This window comes from Haemaphysalis longicornis, unplaced genomic scaffold, assembly GCF_048455015.1.
Source record: "Haemaphysalis longicornis isolate Haplotype H1 unplaced genomic scaffold, Haemaphysalis longicornis Haplotype H1 scaffold_3, whole genome shotgun sequence".
NCBI lineage: Eukaryota > Metazoa > Arthropoda > Arachnida > Ixodida > Ixodidae > Haemaphysalis > Haemaphysalis longicornis.
In genome coordinates this window covers 19,780,733-19,797,745 of record NW_027526335.1, presented here as the reverse complement: position 1 = coordinate 19,797,745, position 17,013 = coordinate 19,780,733, and the positions used below count along the sequence as shown (strand labels likewise).

Below are 17,013 nucleotides of genomic sequence, written 5' to 3'. Positions count from 1 at the left end.
TGTCGTCACAGCACTATCGTACGAATCGTACGATAGTGCGTACTATCGTACGAATTTTGTTTTTCCATATTCATGCACACAGTAACAATAGTAGCAAAAAAATCGATCTTTACTCAAAAATGAGATCAATTCACTTTTGTGAGTCAATTTTTTTTTTAAGTACAGCTTACTTTTGGGGCCGATAACTTGGCGACAAGGCGCCCTTTCAGCGTAAGTTTTTTCTTGTTTCAGCATTTTGTTTCCGAAGGCAAAAGTTACACTTGAGTTAGTTTTGTAAATACGGTCTCCCAAAGCTTTCTCAGGCGGTTCCTCGGAAGCCCAACTCCACCTTCGCTCCCTAGATTTGGGTGTGAAATTGTGGGTCCATGTTTCTCGATATAGGCTTGATAATTTAGGATTATTTGGACATGGGCGTTTTCTCACTCACATCAAGCAAATCCAAGACGAGCGACGTTCCCGCTTGACCTTCTTAATCAGGTAAATCACCCGGCTCCCGCAAGCTTCGTACCTACGTTGTCCCTCACGTGCGCGCAATCGTGTCTTTCCGATTGACTGCACAACGTCACGACCTTCCATCGTCTCGGCGGTGAAGCTTCCCGCCGTTCCGCCGGCTTACACAAGGCAGCACGGTCAACACTGTTGAGGTTAGAAGGCCTGCGGGCTGGCTCGTCGAAGTGCGTGCACTCATTCTCACGTAGACCCTCAGGCCGGCCATGCAAAGTCACCTAGGGAGCTTTGAACCGGCGCGTGGCTCGACGAGAGAAGCGGCTGTGCGGAGAAAGCATGCGATCATCGTTGTTGCCATGGCGGTGTTATCGTGCCGCATTGTGTGGCATGATTTCATTGATGGCTCGCCGCCGACACGAGCGCACACGAGCATGCAGCGCAGCGGCTGGAAGCATAACAACGAGTGCCACCGACTGTGTATGCCCGTGCCACCGTTGTATCCGGCAGCCGAGAGGCGTGAAATCGTTGGCTCGCTTTAGTGTCTCCACTGTGTCGACGGCAACGAGACTACGGAACTTAATCGCTCTGTTACGCTCGGCCTTCTGCAACCGGGTGAGTTTAAACTCGGGCGACAACTCCCACGCCTGGCGTGCAGCGGGCGTGCAAGACCTCTGTAGGTAATTAGGTCGTGTCGGGTTCTAAGAGGCAACCTCTCATTGCCTTCCTTGATGCCGCAATGGCAGCCGTCAACGTGATACTCGTGGGGAAGAAGACGGACCACTATAAGTACAGAAATCAAGACTCAGAATAAGTGGCATGTGAAATGTCCCATGCGACAAACGAAACAAGTCACTGCTCTCCAGCTGGGTGTTGATCATATTGGGGCTTGGCGTCATATCTGTACACCTGGGCTATCAGGTGCACCTTAGTGGAGCGCTACGGATTAATTCATACTCGCTCGGGTTCTTGTGAACACATGTCATAACCCAAGGGCACTCTCTTTTTTCGCCTCTATGATGAAAAAAAAAAAAAAAAAAAAACCCTGCGGCGTGCGGGAATCCATCCCACGACATCGTGTTCAGTTGCGTAACTAGCAATCGTGTGCCATTGAAACGTTATCTCGTCAAAGCTTGTAAACATTGAATTGCCTGTCTATTGGCGAAAAAAAATATATACGAGGACTCCTAAGCACTTCTTATGAGTTGTGAATGCGGCAACATTAATTTCCAACTGTTTTCTCTGACGGATCATCATCGTCATCAGGCAGGCGCATAATTACTCCAATGTCTGTGGAACTGAACGCCGCGCTTCTTCGCATCCAATGGGCTATGGAGAATTCATGCGCCAGTTTTGGCTTAATTAACCAATTAATGCTTTCGCATTAAAAAAGGAAACGCTGTTAGATTTTTGCAATCATCGGGTGTCCAGGGGGAAAAAGAGCCCCCAATGAAGCTGTTCGCTCGAAACTGGCTGTTTTCGTACTTGCACTCACAAAAATCGTCGCTGGGGGTGTCACCACAACACTCCAGAACGACCAATCATCATGACCGAATGTGCAAATTTGGTGAATGACGAGGCCCAGCGTGCGATCCGAGCAAAATATAGTATCTGCGCAGTGACAACAGCTCGGATGCACGCATTGCGCTGTCGTCACGGCGCAAATACTATATTTTTCTCTAATCACATGCTTTATTTGCCAAATGTGAACATTTGGTCGCGATGATTGGTCGTTCTGGAGTGTCGTGGCGAAGTCCACCAGCGACGATTTTTGAGAGCGTGCCTGGAATATCACATTGCTTTGATGTCTTTGCGGCAAGTTTTCGGACACACATGCTCTTAATTTCCGGATTTGTGGCTCCTGAGTGCTTTGTTTATGGTACGCCTAGCCGCTCGCGCCCTTGCTTCCTTTTGGAAGGTTCGTTACCGTACTGCATGCACTCGGTGACTGTCTCAAAAAAAGCGTCAACCGCCATTTGTATCAGCCCCGATTGCCAACAGCCACAGTGCCTCCGCAAATAACAAAGCTGTTCTGTATACGTGCGCGTCTTTCAACTACCCGTAGTAGTAGAGTACTTTATCTCGCAAAGAAATTGGCGTGGTTCTCAGTCCAGAGCAGAAGTTACCATTTGTCTACCCCTTTCTGGAGGTATTTTCTAGGCGTCCAGGTCAGCCTTGGTCGTCAATGTTCAACTACACTGTACGAACTCGGTGGTGAGCCACTCACTTGCGTTTCTGTGCTTCCTAAGAAATAAACCAACTTTATACCATTCACACCAAATTATGCACCACTGAATATCGCGTCGGTTTGCATGCGGCAGTTTTTAAGATGAGGAACGGGAGAATAAGAGATGCGTAGAGAACAAAATATAAAAAAATAGTGACAATATGGAGCATTTTACAAATGCAGCCGAAGGTCGAGTAAGGACCGTTTTTGATACCGCACTCTACATCTGACATTGGCCCACGGCTCGGGCTCAATGAACTTCCAATAATTTTCCGAACACTTGTGCATTATTTGGTATACCTTCAAGTGGTAATAAACGGGCTATATATTTCAATACTAGAGCAGATTGAATTCGGCTGTAAATGACCGCATTACGGGCTGCTAATAAAATGCAGAAACCCTGAAGTGCAAATTATCGGATAAATGGCAAAACTGCTGCGCTATACACCGATCCCCTTAAAGTCAGCTTCACTACTTTGCAAGCATGCATTAAGGAGCAGACATTTCCTCGTGCGCCGTATAAGTAACCTCATGCCGTAGTAGAAAGGTCCTATTGGCTTTTATTACATACCTGTAAAGGCACCATGTATCCCTACCAAAAGCTGTGTACCTATCCATTTAAAGCCGGCTTCATTACTATACACTATTGCTTTACTGGGAAGAAATTGTTCCTCTAGCTCCTTTTATTGAAGGCATCCATATATACCGATTGCGCGCGATACTGTACACTGAGGCTTTTCAGAGTTGGCTTCACCCCTATACAAACGTGCATTGCTAGTAAGACATATTTCGGGGCAATACAAGCAGTGGCACATCAGAATAAGTACGTGGGGAAAGCGTGACACATCAATCGTTACAGTAGGACAGACAGCGGGCTTCATCGACATGTAGTTCCCCTAGAAGTGCTTGGGCACTTAAAACTGTTTTTCGATTGTCGCCGAGCTGCGCATTTCGTCCTTGGCGTTCGGGCAGCGCGTCTCACGATTCCCGGTTCCTCATAAGCATATATACGGCGGCGGGCGTGGCGTGAGTGGTATGACTTATTGCACAGGCGCTCGCTCGTTCAGCGGCGGCATGGTTCATTCGGCGAAAACGCGCCGCATCTCGCCATATGTATGCTGGCCTTGGGCCGCGGGTCGCGCTCGGAGGAGACTCCGGGAAACACGTCGCGTCGGCAAGCTGCGTGCGCAAGCAAAACAAAACACACGTTTCAGATGCGCGTACTGAGAGTGCAACGATGCGTGCGACGCCGCTTTTAGCTCGTATTTCTGGTTACGACATGCGTGTATGTAATGAAATTCGCCATTTCTGCATTTTCCCCGCTTTGCGCACTCCGGGATTCCCATAAAACATCATCGAGGCCCGCGATTGCGCCAGTTTTTGTGCCGCCGATGTAGAGGCTGGGAGCATGCATTTTTTGTGCTGACGTCTATTTCTTGTGGGTAGGAATCTTTTGTAGCGTGAGCTACACTGGCTGAGGTTGAGCAGTTTCGCGTGGCTCCTGGAGGGCCGTGCTGTGCATGCGCGAGGAGCAGTGACGTCTCACGGCGCACAGCTGGCGCACCGGAGCCGCCGCCGCGGCGATTGGATTGGATGGATTGGATTGGATTGGATTGGAAATCGTTTTAGCAGTAGTAAGCATAATAATCAGCTAATCCTAGACAATCAGGAAACCCAAGAACAACCAGCCGAACCTTAGCTCACGTCATGTATATCCTGGCATAAGCGAGCTATGTATGTATGTATTTATTGTTCATTGGCAAGGGAAAATCCACCAACAGGCGTAAATTGCCTCACCGGAAAACCTGCTGGTGTAGGGGGGGGGGGGGGATAGGAAGGAACGAATACATAGGAATAGGAGGATAGGGAAGAAGGTTGACATTACAATGTATATAACACACTGGGAAAGTTGACAAGGATAAATATGAAAACAAACGAAAAAAAAGGAGTTCAACATTGCGGAAATTGGCATTTCAGAGAAACACTACAGATATAGACAACAAGTGAAACTATAGAGGACAATGTTTAACACACATGTAAGAGGGGACACACACACACGCACACACACGTAGAGAAGCTGCTTAGCAACAGCACTCAACTACAATCTGGGCCGTTAGGTGGAGTTGTAGTGGAGTGCACTGTGCAGCCTCGAGCACTTGGTCCCGCTCCCTAGCACTGCCCGGGGGCCAAAGCAGCTCCTCAAGAGGTCGCACTCCTTGAAGCATGACCAGCAGCTCTGCCCGCCCTGCCGCAAACTTGGGGAACTCGTAGAGTACGTGCGGCAGGGACTGCACGGGCGCTCGGCAGTGAGTGCAGGCGTGGCTGGCCACCCGCCCCAGTCGGTGCTTCCGCTCCGCCTTCCACGCGTCTAAGCCTCTGCTATTTTTTTTATGTCGCTCTCACCAGGAAGTGTGGGAAACAAGTGCTGCCGAAGGATTTTTCAATAGCGCGCTAAAGTTTGTGATTAAAGTGGAGCTTTCATAAAGCTTAATGCTGGCAGTCTTCTTCCAGTTTGAAAGAGTGAAAACGAGGGTAGGTATTTTGAACGATTCGTGGTTCACGGATCATAAATACAGGATCGGGATCTCACATGATGACACATTCAATTTTTAAGGCATTATTAAAGTTTTGAAAATACGCAGCTTTATAAAAGATGCGGGTTGAGTGAACTTATGTTCTATAAAATGAGTGTTCTGTAAAGTGAGGTTGAGTGAACTTATGTTATGTTCTATCTGCTCCTCCAACTTGACACAAAAAAAGGCTCAGGACCAGACAACATTCCAAATTTGTTTCTCAACCGATATGCGGAGTGGATGGCAAAATATCTGTGCATCATATTTAATAAATCCCTAGCAACATGCACCATACCGGATGATTGGAAAAAAGCGAAAGTTAAACCGATACACAAATCAGGCCCAAAAGATGATGTAAATAACTTCAGGCCTATATCTCTTACTTGCACTTCCAGCAAACGTCTTGAACATATTATCTTAAAACATATCAATATGTATCTTGAAAACGAACGCATCCTGTCGTCTTCTCAACACGGTTTCCGTAGGGGGCTTTCTACAGTCACGCAACTAACAGAACTAACCCATGATTTATCCTTAAGTGTGGACAACCAAAAACAGGTCGACCTTATCCTATTAGACTTCGGAAAAGCCTTTGATAAGGTTTCGCATAAAAAACTGGTACAAAAGTTAGAATGTACCTTAGGCAATGGCTCCGTTACGAAATGGATCAAAAACTACCTTACCGGTCGCACACAATTTGTTAATTTCAATGGCCAAGTATCCACAACAGTTCCCGTCACATCCGGTGTTCCCCAAGGTTGTGTTCTTGCTCCGACCTTATTCCTAATTTTTATCAATGACCTACCCGGTCAAATTCCCGTCCACGTCAGACTTTTCGCGGATGATTGTATAATTTATCATGAAATAAACTCTGCAGAAGATCATCTTGCCTTAAACAAAGCCCTTGAGATAGTATCAAACTGGTGTTCAGATTGGCAAATGGTACTGAATGTAAAAAAATCAGCTATAATGACAGTAACAAGAAAAAGGGAATGGTCAGAGTTCTCATATACCATCAATAGCATCCCACTTCCTAGAGCAAGTCATCATAAGTACCTTGGCCTCACCTTTACTAGCGATCTCAGATGGGATGCCCACGTTTCTAACGTTACAGCAACCGCGCTGAAACGACTATTTTTTATGAGACGATGCCTTCGGCTAGCACCTTCTGAAATTAAACTGTTAGCCTACTACACGTACGTGAGATCTGTTCTTGAATACGCGAACATTGTTTGGTTCCCGTACACAAAAAAAAAACATATTTCGAAGCTAGAAGGCGTCCAAAGAAAAGCCGTCCGATTCATTTATAACAAGTTTAGGCAAACGGACTCACCTACCGAAATGCTTGAAGAAGCGGGCATGCTAACGCTGCAAAAACGAGCAAGACTAGCACGCCTACGATTCATGTACCAGCTACGCCATAAGCAAACCAACATCGATGCCTCCAGATACATTACAGTTAAACAATCACGACCCACGCGTAAGCAGCACCCCGAAATACTGCAAGAATACGCATTCCGCACGGAATGTTTCAAACACTCATTCTTCCCAGCCACCATAAGGGAATGGAACAGCTTAGCAGCCATGATTACTAGCAGCAATTCTTTAAATATTTTTTCACCTCTTGTTGAAGCACATTTGCGTTTGGAACCCTAACGTTACGCTATTGTAGTCATCTTTGCAAAATCGATTGTTTTTAGGCTTTGTTATTTTGACTCTTTCGCACTGTAATCGTTTCGATACAATTATTGTTAGAACTTTGTTGTTAGAACTTGATTAGAACGTGCTGGAATTTGGTTGTTAGAAATCGTGAGAACTTGGTAGCATCAATGTAACGCGTATCCTAAACGATGTATAACTTACGGATGTTTTTATTGTGTGCTTTTATTGTGTGTTTTCCGATGTACTTCCTGCGAAAATCCCGACAAGGGATTGGCAGTATTTTTAAATAAATAAATAAATAAATAAATAAATAAATAAATAAATAAATAAATAAATAAATAAATAAATAAATAAATAAATAAATAAATAAATAAATAAATAAATAAATAAAGCCCAGCGCTGTCAGCAGCAGTATGTTGGATGTGCATGCCCATTTTTAGGTTATTAGCGATATAAACACCAGTGTATTTGTACGCTGCGGCATCTTCGAATGGTAGCCTCTTGATTGAACAAAAAGGAGACAATTGAGAGAGAAAGAGGGCACCGACCAAGTAACGAAAAAGAAAAACTTAAAAGACGTTTCGGCTCCCGCACGGGAGCCTTGTTCACAATGAAATTTATTGCAGGTGCCCTCTTTCTCTCTCAAATGTACCCTCCTGACCAGACGGTTGTCCGTCAAACCCTTGACTTCAAAAAGGAGACAAGACGAAGAAGAGTGAAAATTATTCCCATTGCCTAGCATTAAGTTCACTAGCCATGTACTCGCACCAAATTATATAGTTCGGTCGGCCTTCGGGGCCGTTTTTATCATTACTCATCTCGTGGAACACAACAAAATTATCAACAAATGACCTAATAGACAATGGAACGTGATTGGCAAATCATTTATGTAGACAAAAATCAGGAATGAACCTTACAAACCTAACGTTGTGTTGATACCAAATCAAGAATATCATGGGCGGTCCCAGCTATTCCAGTAGGTTTGGTGACAATTAGAGAGAGGTTAAATAAAGAGCACACACGAAAAAAAAATGACCGCGTGTCTGCGTGCTTCGCTGCAAATGTCCTGCCGCCCCTGCCATGTAACACCCTCTCCACTCTCACGCGCCTCGCGCACCTTCCGTAATTAACGCAAGAGAGCTTTGCTCAATTCAATTCAATTTTTCCGCGTTCCCACTTGTCGCGCAGCATCTGTTAGGATCTTCTGTTTCTTTCGTGTTTGGAGAATCTTGAGCCGACATCTTTTGTTTTAGTGTTTGCTTTTATCTTGCCTCTCTTCGATGTTGTTTTAACCGTTTATTTTAATTCGCTATGGTAAAAATCAACTCAATATATATATATATATATATATATATATATATATATATATATAGCGAATCAGAATAGGAAATGAGGGGCTCATTGAAATAAGAGAGAAATAAGAATTGGCAGTCAAGAAGACCTCGGAAAGCAAAGGGGAGGATGTAGTTAGTCAAGATAAACAATTTGGAAAATAAGAAAGTGGAGAAAAAATGCCCGCCAGGTGGGATCCGAACCCACGAACTACATCCTCCCCTTTGCTTTCCGAGGTCTTCTTGACTGCCAATTCTTATTTCTCTCTTATTTCAATGAGCCCCTCATTTCCTATTCTGATTCGCTACATGCATAGCGAGGGCCTCTGTTCTGGCAGTCTTGGTGCCATAGGGAGCTTAAGAGGGTTCAACGCCGGTCGACCACTCTCGACATGTCGTAGACGCTCGAGTCACGGCCCGGGGGTTAAAAAGAAGGTCCCCTTCACCCCGAGTAGTCCGAGTGGCGCTGGCTACCACCCCCAAGCGCAGGAAACAAAAACACCTGAACATAAATACCCCAGAAAGTGGAGGCTAAAGTAGCCCCGCCGGTAGCGTAGTGGTTATCGCACCAGACCGGTATTCTGGAGGTCGTGGGTTCGGATCCCACCTGGCGGGCATTTTTTCTCCACTTTCTTATTTTCCAAATTGTTTATCTTGACTAACTACATCCTCCCCTTTGCTTTCCGAGGTCTTCTTGACTGCCAATTCTTATTTCTCTCTCTCTCTCTCTCTATATATATATATATATATACGGCTTCAGTAGTTTAGAACGGCCTTCCTATTCAATGTACTTCCTGTTCAAGCATTCTTCCACCAGTCTTTTGGCCGGGAGGTTGAACCAAATGACAGGCAAAAAGACCGACCTATGTTTTTTCGTGTAATTAGGTTACGAAAGACCGTTGTCCTTAGAAAAGTCGTTTGCTTCTGAATGACATGATTGTCGAATGGCTAGAGTGGTTAGCTGGTTAAGGACAAATACCGATGACGACGGAAAGCGGTTGATGACCATATTGATTGCGTCATAAACAAAAACGGGAGAGGCATTTGGAGGCGCGTAACACGTACTAAAGATAACCTTCTTATTGCTGGTTTAGATGCGGGCGCAATTTGTTTATATATAGCGTATAAAAATGTATCGGCGACTACGTAACGTTACTTTTTACGGCGATTAGTACTCACATCATCTCCGATGTGTGCCCGAGCTTGGCATTATGATATGATGTGGCTCGGTTCGACACACATGTCAATGGCGTAAAAAACGACGCTGCTGATTATTACTATGCGTGTATTGGGTTAAAGAAAAGATAAGCTAGAAAGCCGGACAACACAGCACCTCGGCGCCTACTATGAATATGGACGTGACGGTTCCGGAGATGAATATTGTGCTGCTGAGTCATTAGCCATAGGATACGCGAAACTAGGGATACAGTTCTTTGTGGTGTTAGGTTAGCCATAATTGTATCGCTACAGGCAAAGTGGCGTCTGTGACCGCGTTTACATGGATGCGGCAATACCGCATAGCATTGAATTTTAAGTTCATCACATCTATGTATACAGGCTGCACCCCAAGCCTCATTCTGCAATTCCATCAACACGCGGATTTTTTTTAATCCGGTGGGAATTGTGCGGCACCGGACAATCCCTAACCGTTAGTCATTAAGGGTAACAGAGTGGATCCCTAGAGAAGGCAAGCGTGGCAAGGGGCGGCAGAAAGTTAGATGGGCAGAGGATCAAGAAGTTTGCGGGGAAGTTTTGGTCACAGTTTTGGTCAAGAAGTTTGGTCACAGTTAGAGAGAGAGAGAGAGAGAGAGAGAGAGAGAGAGAGAGAGAGAGAGAGAGAGAGAGAGAGAGAGAGAGAGAGAGAGAGAGAGAGAGAGAGAGAGAGAGAGAGAGAGAGAGAGAACAACAACTTTATTGAGTTGCCTGCAGAAGTAAACACTTCCTCCACGCAGGGGGGGGAAATGTATACCACAGGACCGGGATAATTGGAGATTAATGGGAGAGGCCTTTGCCCTGCAGTGTGAATAGATAGGCTGGTGATGATGATGGTGATGATGAAGATCTATGTAGAGGGGACCAATGCGGTAGAAAGGCACCTCCTACAAATGCGGTCTTAGACGTGGCTATATAGGTTGAGACGGCCGGCGTATAACATTAGCCAGGTGCGCTGGGAAATGCAATGCGATACTGTTGCATCCACGCAATCGTTCTTTGTGTAACGGATAGACGTTAAGTATAAATGATGATGACGATAATAGGTATATGTTGTTTGTGGACCTAGTGTACCGAATTGACTATGCGCTGCATCTCTGACGATCTTATTCACAAAGCCAGACAGTTGAGAGTGCCTTGTTGCATTTCTGCGGTCATTCCGTGTGATCGACTCGTGGTTCACGACAGTCGGCAAGATCTGCAGGAACGTTTTGAACAAAACACCAGGAAGCGTCCTTGTTTGCTGCGAGCCACAAGTGTGTGGATAGAGTGAAGGAAACGACGGCTTGAAGAGAAAGCGTTTGTTTTTCGATGCGGTTGGCTCGGGCAAAAAAAAAGAAAACGGGAGATAGCCGAGAGAACGGGCGAGCTCTTCTACTGTTTCCGTCGTATCTCCAGTTTCGCCGGCGAAGCCCCTTGAAATCACAAAGTGCGCTGTGGGGCGATGTCGTAAAAATAAACGAGATTTTTCTTCGGCGAGCACTCGATCATATGGATCGCATGACCCTGTCTCCGAGGTTCTCTCGTGGTAAACAAGGCACAGTCTGTTTTCATCCGAAGCTGTTGCCCCAAAGGCGCCGCTTTCAAGGACCTGCATGTGCAGTCAACACCTTCAAGATTAGAGAAAGGCCTTATGCATTGCATCGCCCCCTAGGTCTAGATTCTTTGTTACATACGCGAAGCATATCTTAACCGACCCCGACAGGTATTTTTGTCGTCGATGTCGCTATTTCGGTCTCGCATTCTTGAAGCCGTTTTCAGCTCCGGGGGTACCGTATACTGTTTCAGAAAACATGAATCCCCGAACGTGAACGTGAGATTTATTACATAGGCCAGATTTTTCCAAACTACAGGCACGTACTGGCGGCACAGCTCATGCTTAACAACATTGGTTAGCGGAAGAGAAATCTTAGGCATACACAACTGAGAATTTACCAGCTCTCTTTTATAATAGGCCAGATTTAGGGGAAATCCCTGAAGTGGATTAAGTATCTGCGAAGGAAAATTTGACATCCACCTTAAATTCAGCCTTGCGGCTACAAAGGAAAGCTATACAGCTTTCTGGGAAACTTCGCAGTAGAAAATTTCTCAATTGCGAAGTTTCCGAGAAAGCCGTATAGCTTTCTTTGTAGCTGTACGGACGACAAATGTTTCTTCGCACAACGTTCCTGTAATATAAATACACGTTAGATTTCTTTTTACGAAAACAGGTAGAAAAAGAGGTTAAGAACGGTGTCGAAGAGAGGCAAGATAAAAGCGCAACAAAAACTACGAGCCATTCTACTGAATGAAGAAGAATTACTAGCGAAGCTGATTGGGCAAAGATTTTTGAATGAAGGAACGAACTCGCAATGACGATGGATTTTTTTTACCCTGCTATTGGCGTTGCAGTCGTAGAACGACCCCGACCCTTGCCGTAGCAGGCGGGGCATGCTGATGTAAAAATGTTTGCGGCTTAGCTCGGCTAACCTTGGATATGCAAATAAAAGCTTGGCTTAGTCTGGTTGAGTCTTGGTTTCGCTTGGTTAACCTTTGATGTAGCTGTATTGCCGACCACGGCTCAAAGCCGTTCGGTCCCGCGCAACGCTTACAGAAGAAGACCCGGCCTCGCTTTCATTCTCGGCGAAGGCGGCGTTTCTCTTTCACGGCGAACGCGGCGCAAGATGAGTCGCATCCCGAGACGACCCGGCGGCGCATGCGTGGGAGGCTGCGGGTTTGGTCGGCTGCCGATCAGCTGAGCGGCCGCTCCCATCGCCGCCGCCGCGACAGGAGTAGCCGCGATATGAGCAGAACTACTTAAAACGGGGCATTGTGCGCAGCGCCGGCGGCGGGCCCGGCGAATCACGCGATGCGCTTCGAGGGGTGTGTCGCCGGCCAAAAGGTTAACTTGCGCATCCTCCGCGAAACCGCCGAACGAAAGTAGTAAAGCTGCGCTTTAAAAATTAGCGACGACTACACCAACGATGCGGCGCCGTTGTGTGCTCGACCGACAGAGTTAGTTTCTGCCCCGGACGACGCCTCCTTCGGCAGCAGCCGCCTATAAAACGAGAAAGCGAGCAAGCAAGCAAGCAAGCAAGCAAGCATGCAAGCAAGGAGACAAAAACCAACCCCTGAAAGGAAGCGACAGTGCATCAGACGGGACGGGAAGAAAAGTAGACAAACACTTGCGGTTACTTGCAAACAAATTTCGGGGCAGCACCTTTATGCAGGCGGGCCGGACACAACACAACAAGAAGGAAAAATGAAGGGGGAGAGTAGGAGCATTTCTGGCTGGCGCCCCGATCCAAGAAAATCATTTGGTTACTAGTAAGCGCCGGTGTTTGTCTACTTCTCTTCCAGTCCCGCCTGACTCGCTGTCGCTTTCGATCGAAGTTATGCACCAACCAGCTTTAGTTTGCAGTCTTGTGAAACAAACAAACAAATGAATACACACGAGCGCCTCACGTTTATGATACACGTGGAGCCTCGGGATCGGGCTCGAGCGTAGACGACTACCGCCACCCTGGGGGAACCGGAGGCACGTGATTAGAGGGCAGACAGAGAGACGGCGCACTGTTTTTTGGTTGACGCAGAACAAAACTGTACTGGATCATAGCCGTAAACAGCTTCGCTGTAAAGCAGAGGATGTCAGCTCGAGCTGCGCCAACAACAAAAACAAAGGGTAAAAAAAGTACGCGTCCTTTCCATGCTGTCGACTGGAGTTTAAACTGCACAGATTCGTCAACTCTGTACTGCTGACGTCTAAGAGAGCAAGAGAGAGAGAGAGAGAGAGAGAGAGAGAGAGAGAGAGAGAGAGAGAGAGAGAGAGAGAGAGAGAGAGAGAGAGAGAGAGAGAGAGAACTGTTGCACGGTGCAGCTTCCTGCATCGGCTGCGTTGGCGTCGCGGCGCAGCCTACGTGGTCCCGCCCCTGCTGCTATCAGATAAATCGCACCGTTCGACGGTTTGGGTAGCTACTGTCACTAACCCGTTTGACGGTATTCAACGTGTCCTTACGTCGTCCTCACTGGCTTGGACGCCTCCACTTAAGTTGAATATCGCGACATTAACGAATACAATCTCGATAAACGAAAATCGCTTAAACTAAATTGCCCCTTAAACGGAACAGTAGCCTGTAATTTCGTTGGTTTTGCATTCAGATAACGTAAAAAAAAACTCTCGGTAATTGTAACTAAAATTTACGCGTCACCGTGTAAACGGAACCAGAAATGGAACTTCTTGTGAAACCCACTGGCATGGGAATCAGCTTTTTACGGTTCCGGCTGTTTCGTTCTTGTTTTTTTTTTCTCCATGTTTTTTTTTAACCTCGTTGGCCTCGTAAGCTTCGTCTCGTTAGTGGCCAGCTTAGCTCAACGAATGTAACATCACTATTCTTGTTCCCGTCGTTCGGTCTCGATTCAAGACGCCGAGGTTACAGGGCTCAGCTCCTGCCACCTCGTTCGTGCCATTGTGGTGCTATTCGCGCTTCGTTACCGCGTTGCCGTCTTCTAAATTGGGTGGCTCGTAAGCTCTCGCGAAGTTCAGGCCTCTGGCCTCCGTGAAGGTGCAGTTGCAAGAACTCAAACAAAAATAATTGATGCATTTTGTAGTGCGCAGCGACTCAATGTTGCCAAATCAACTTTGTGAATGCTGTGCCCAAACCTCTTGTAGTTTTCTTGCTTTCTGAAAAACTATCAGCTACATTCACCTTCTTGTGCTTAGAGTTCCATGAAATTTTATTAAGAGTTGTACGCACATACATTTGCACTTTCACACATCTATCTCAGTAAACGGAACTCCTGTTAAACGGAACTATTTTTTTCGGTCCCTTGAAGTTTCGTTTATCGAGAGTCTACTGTAGTAGTCTTACCATAAGTAGTTCTATCAAACGAGTAAAACAATCACTCACGGCAAGTGTCTTTAATTGATTAATTATAAGCTTCGCACCTTTGAGCGCAAGAATCCAATCATTTTTTTATATTCTTAACATTTCTGCGTGGACGCAACGAGGAAACCCGTCTGTCCTTCGGTAATAGTTGAGGTGCCTCACTTGTGCCGCATACGGAAATACCATTAATAAAATCCATAAAACTAGCATATTTTCATGTAATGCTGCTTACACTGCGCTTACATAAATGTCTTGCCCAGGAACGAGGAATCGATTCCACCGCTGTGGCTGCTCATCAGGTAAACACGCAAAGCGAGAACTGCGGCGTGCCCAGATTTTGGCGCGTGTTGAAGATCCCCAGATGGTCAAAATTAATCCGGCGCACTCCACTACGTAGCGCCTCGTAGCCCAGGTGAAGCTTCGGCCCGTTAAATTCCCAAATTTTCAATTTTTCAAAAGGATTGTCTTCTCCGTAATGCATTTATGTATAGCTGTTAAGCCGACTTCAAAGAAGCTTCCAGGCCTACTTGATGATGATGATGATTAGTGGCTCTTCCTTTAAATCGGGGCGTCGGTTGTCAGCAAACGACTCGCCTGTTTTATTACGCTTACATGCCCTACTCCTAGCTAACCTAATAGATTTGCTTCCTCCCCCCATCTCCCCCTCATCCCTGTTTTAAACTCTCATCGCTCCCACCCCCTTTTTTCTCCTCCCGCTGTTCTGAATTCTCATCCGTATGATTACTCCGCTTGCGTACCCATCTCTTCCCTACTTTTCTTCCACCACCACTCCAGCCGCCTCTTCGTCACCTCTATGGCCTTGAAGTTGAGGTTCCCCCTCGCCCCAAATCCCAAAGCCTCCGCCAGCGTCGTTTCCCCCTCACCCCGCGGTTGTCGTATCTCTGTGCAGCCCCTGACAATATGGTCCGCAGCGTGCACATGTTTCATCCTGCTGCCTGTAGATACCCGTGTATGCCCGGGTTCTCAGGCACCCCGCCCGTGCTTCGAAGAGCAATGCACTGCCTCTCGTATTGCCATAGAATCCTTCCTTCTTAATTTCCAGTTCCTCTGTGCTATAGGCCCTAGCGCCTTCATGCTTTGAAGTCAAAATGCTGATATTGCCCCTGGAAAATGTCTTTTATGCAATGCATTTGTGCACAGTAATGAATCTGGCTTTAAGGGGAGTGTATGAAGAGTGAGACGGTAAAGGCAGAAAGGTTGAGTAGGTTTACCTGCACTTGGTAAGTGGGAAAGGACGGTTTGAAAAAGAAAGGAAGGATACATAAAAAATGGGGAGGGGAGGTTCTGTGTGCAGCATTTTATTGGGATGCATGGGGTCAGAAGTAAATATTTAACAAAAGGCCGTAGAGCCCTCAACCTTGAAATCAGACTGCTCATATTGCCGTCAAAAGTCTTCCCCACAAAGCATTTGTGTTTACTAGTAAAGCCGACGTTAAGAAGGCACTTAAAAGCCCACGTTAAAAGCGCGCGTGGGAGTTTCTGCGATTTTTTTTTTTTTTGACAAGTGATCTGCGATATCAGTATCTGCATTTTTCTTGACATTTGTCTATTACATAGTAGAATGGGAGGCCTGTAATCGGCCGTACGGCTATGCCAGCTCCCTGCAGAAGCTTTCTTACGTGCATGGCGGCTGTTCATTTGGTGCGAGCTACACGCTGGGGCTCACGTCCACGTGTTGCGTCGTTGCGCAGACACTCTGTGAAAAAATACCAGCTCTTCTTCGCTGAAGATATCCTTACAAAAACTGTGCCTCCAGCGCGTAAGTGCAAATGACACTGATTGAACGCGCACTGATGACCCTGTCGACTACTAGCGGGAGCTCCAGGCTAATAGGGTTCGCTGTGGAAATGAACTGACTTTCTTCTTTTAGACATTTTTAAGGCGAAAGGTTTAGTGCCACATTCCGCGAAATAGCGTTGTTCTGCGGTAAGAAAATGGTCGCCGTTGCTAAGAGTGAAAAAAAAAAAAAAAATGTCGGAGTTTGTGCTAAACTGCGCGTGGGGATTAAAGTAAATCAATTATTGTGAAAAGAAAATTGGGCACATTGCAGTAAGAGGGGGAATCGAACCCGGGTTTCCCGAGCGCGTTAAAACCACGTCACCTCGACACCTTGTTTTTTATTATATAGAAGCAAATGCCGTTCGAATAAACCCAGCAAGCGGTAGGCGAACTATAGTCGCATATGAAACCCGATTAGCAACAAAGCAAAGATATTACTGCAAAATCCCTGCAGCTACTACAGAGCTAGTGACATTAAAAATAAAGAACATTAAAAGTCAGACATTGACAAGCAGTGATAGAAACACTCGAACCAGTCAAGAGCATCGCCTGAATGTTCATAAACACTGCGCACTTCGGGAATCGCCTCTTGAAATAGATGGGTTTTTCGTTGAGGGCGGAGGTTCAATATGACGGTCAATCAACCTATAGACTATTAAGGCCAAGTAAAAAGAAGAGGTCATAGGGAACACTGCTGTCACTTCCCACTGTGAGAAATTGACTGGTAGCGGGGTTAAGGCCAAAATCTTGTCTTAATGTACGCTGCAACACATCCAAGAAAAGCACAGCATCCCAGCAATCAATAAAACAATGCTCTATTGTTTCACGCTTCTTGCATATAGTGCAGTTCGCGTCCGAAGGACGGAATAAGCTTTTTTATTGTTGCCATGTTTTCACGG

The 17,013-nt window shown here is 46.2% G+C and overlaps 1 protein-coding gene across 1 annotated transcript in view; it reads left to right on the top strand.

Moving 5' to 3' along the window:
• Positions 1 to 1,038: 1,038 nt before the first annotated feature.
• The window catches only part of Ac13e (Adenylyl cyclase 13E), a 202,406-nt gene continuing 186,431 nt past the window's right edge, over positions 1,039 to 17,013 (top strand). Inside the window, exon 1 of the mRNA XM_077702520.1 lies at positions 1,039 to 1,059. The gene's annotated coding sequence lies outside the window, so the exon portion shown is untranslated. The remainder of the gene's footprint in view (positions 1,060 to 17,013) is intronic.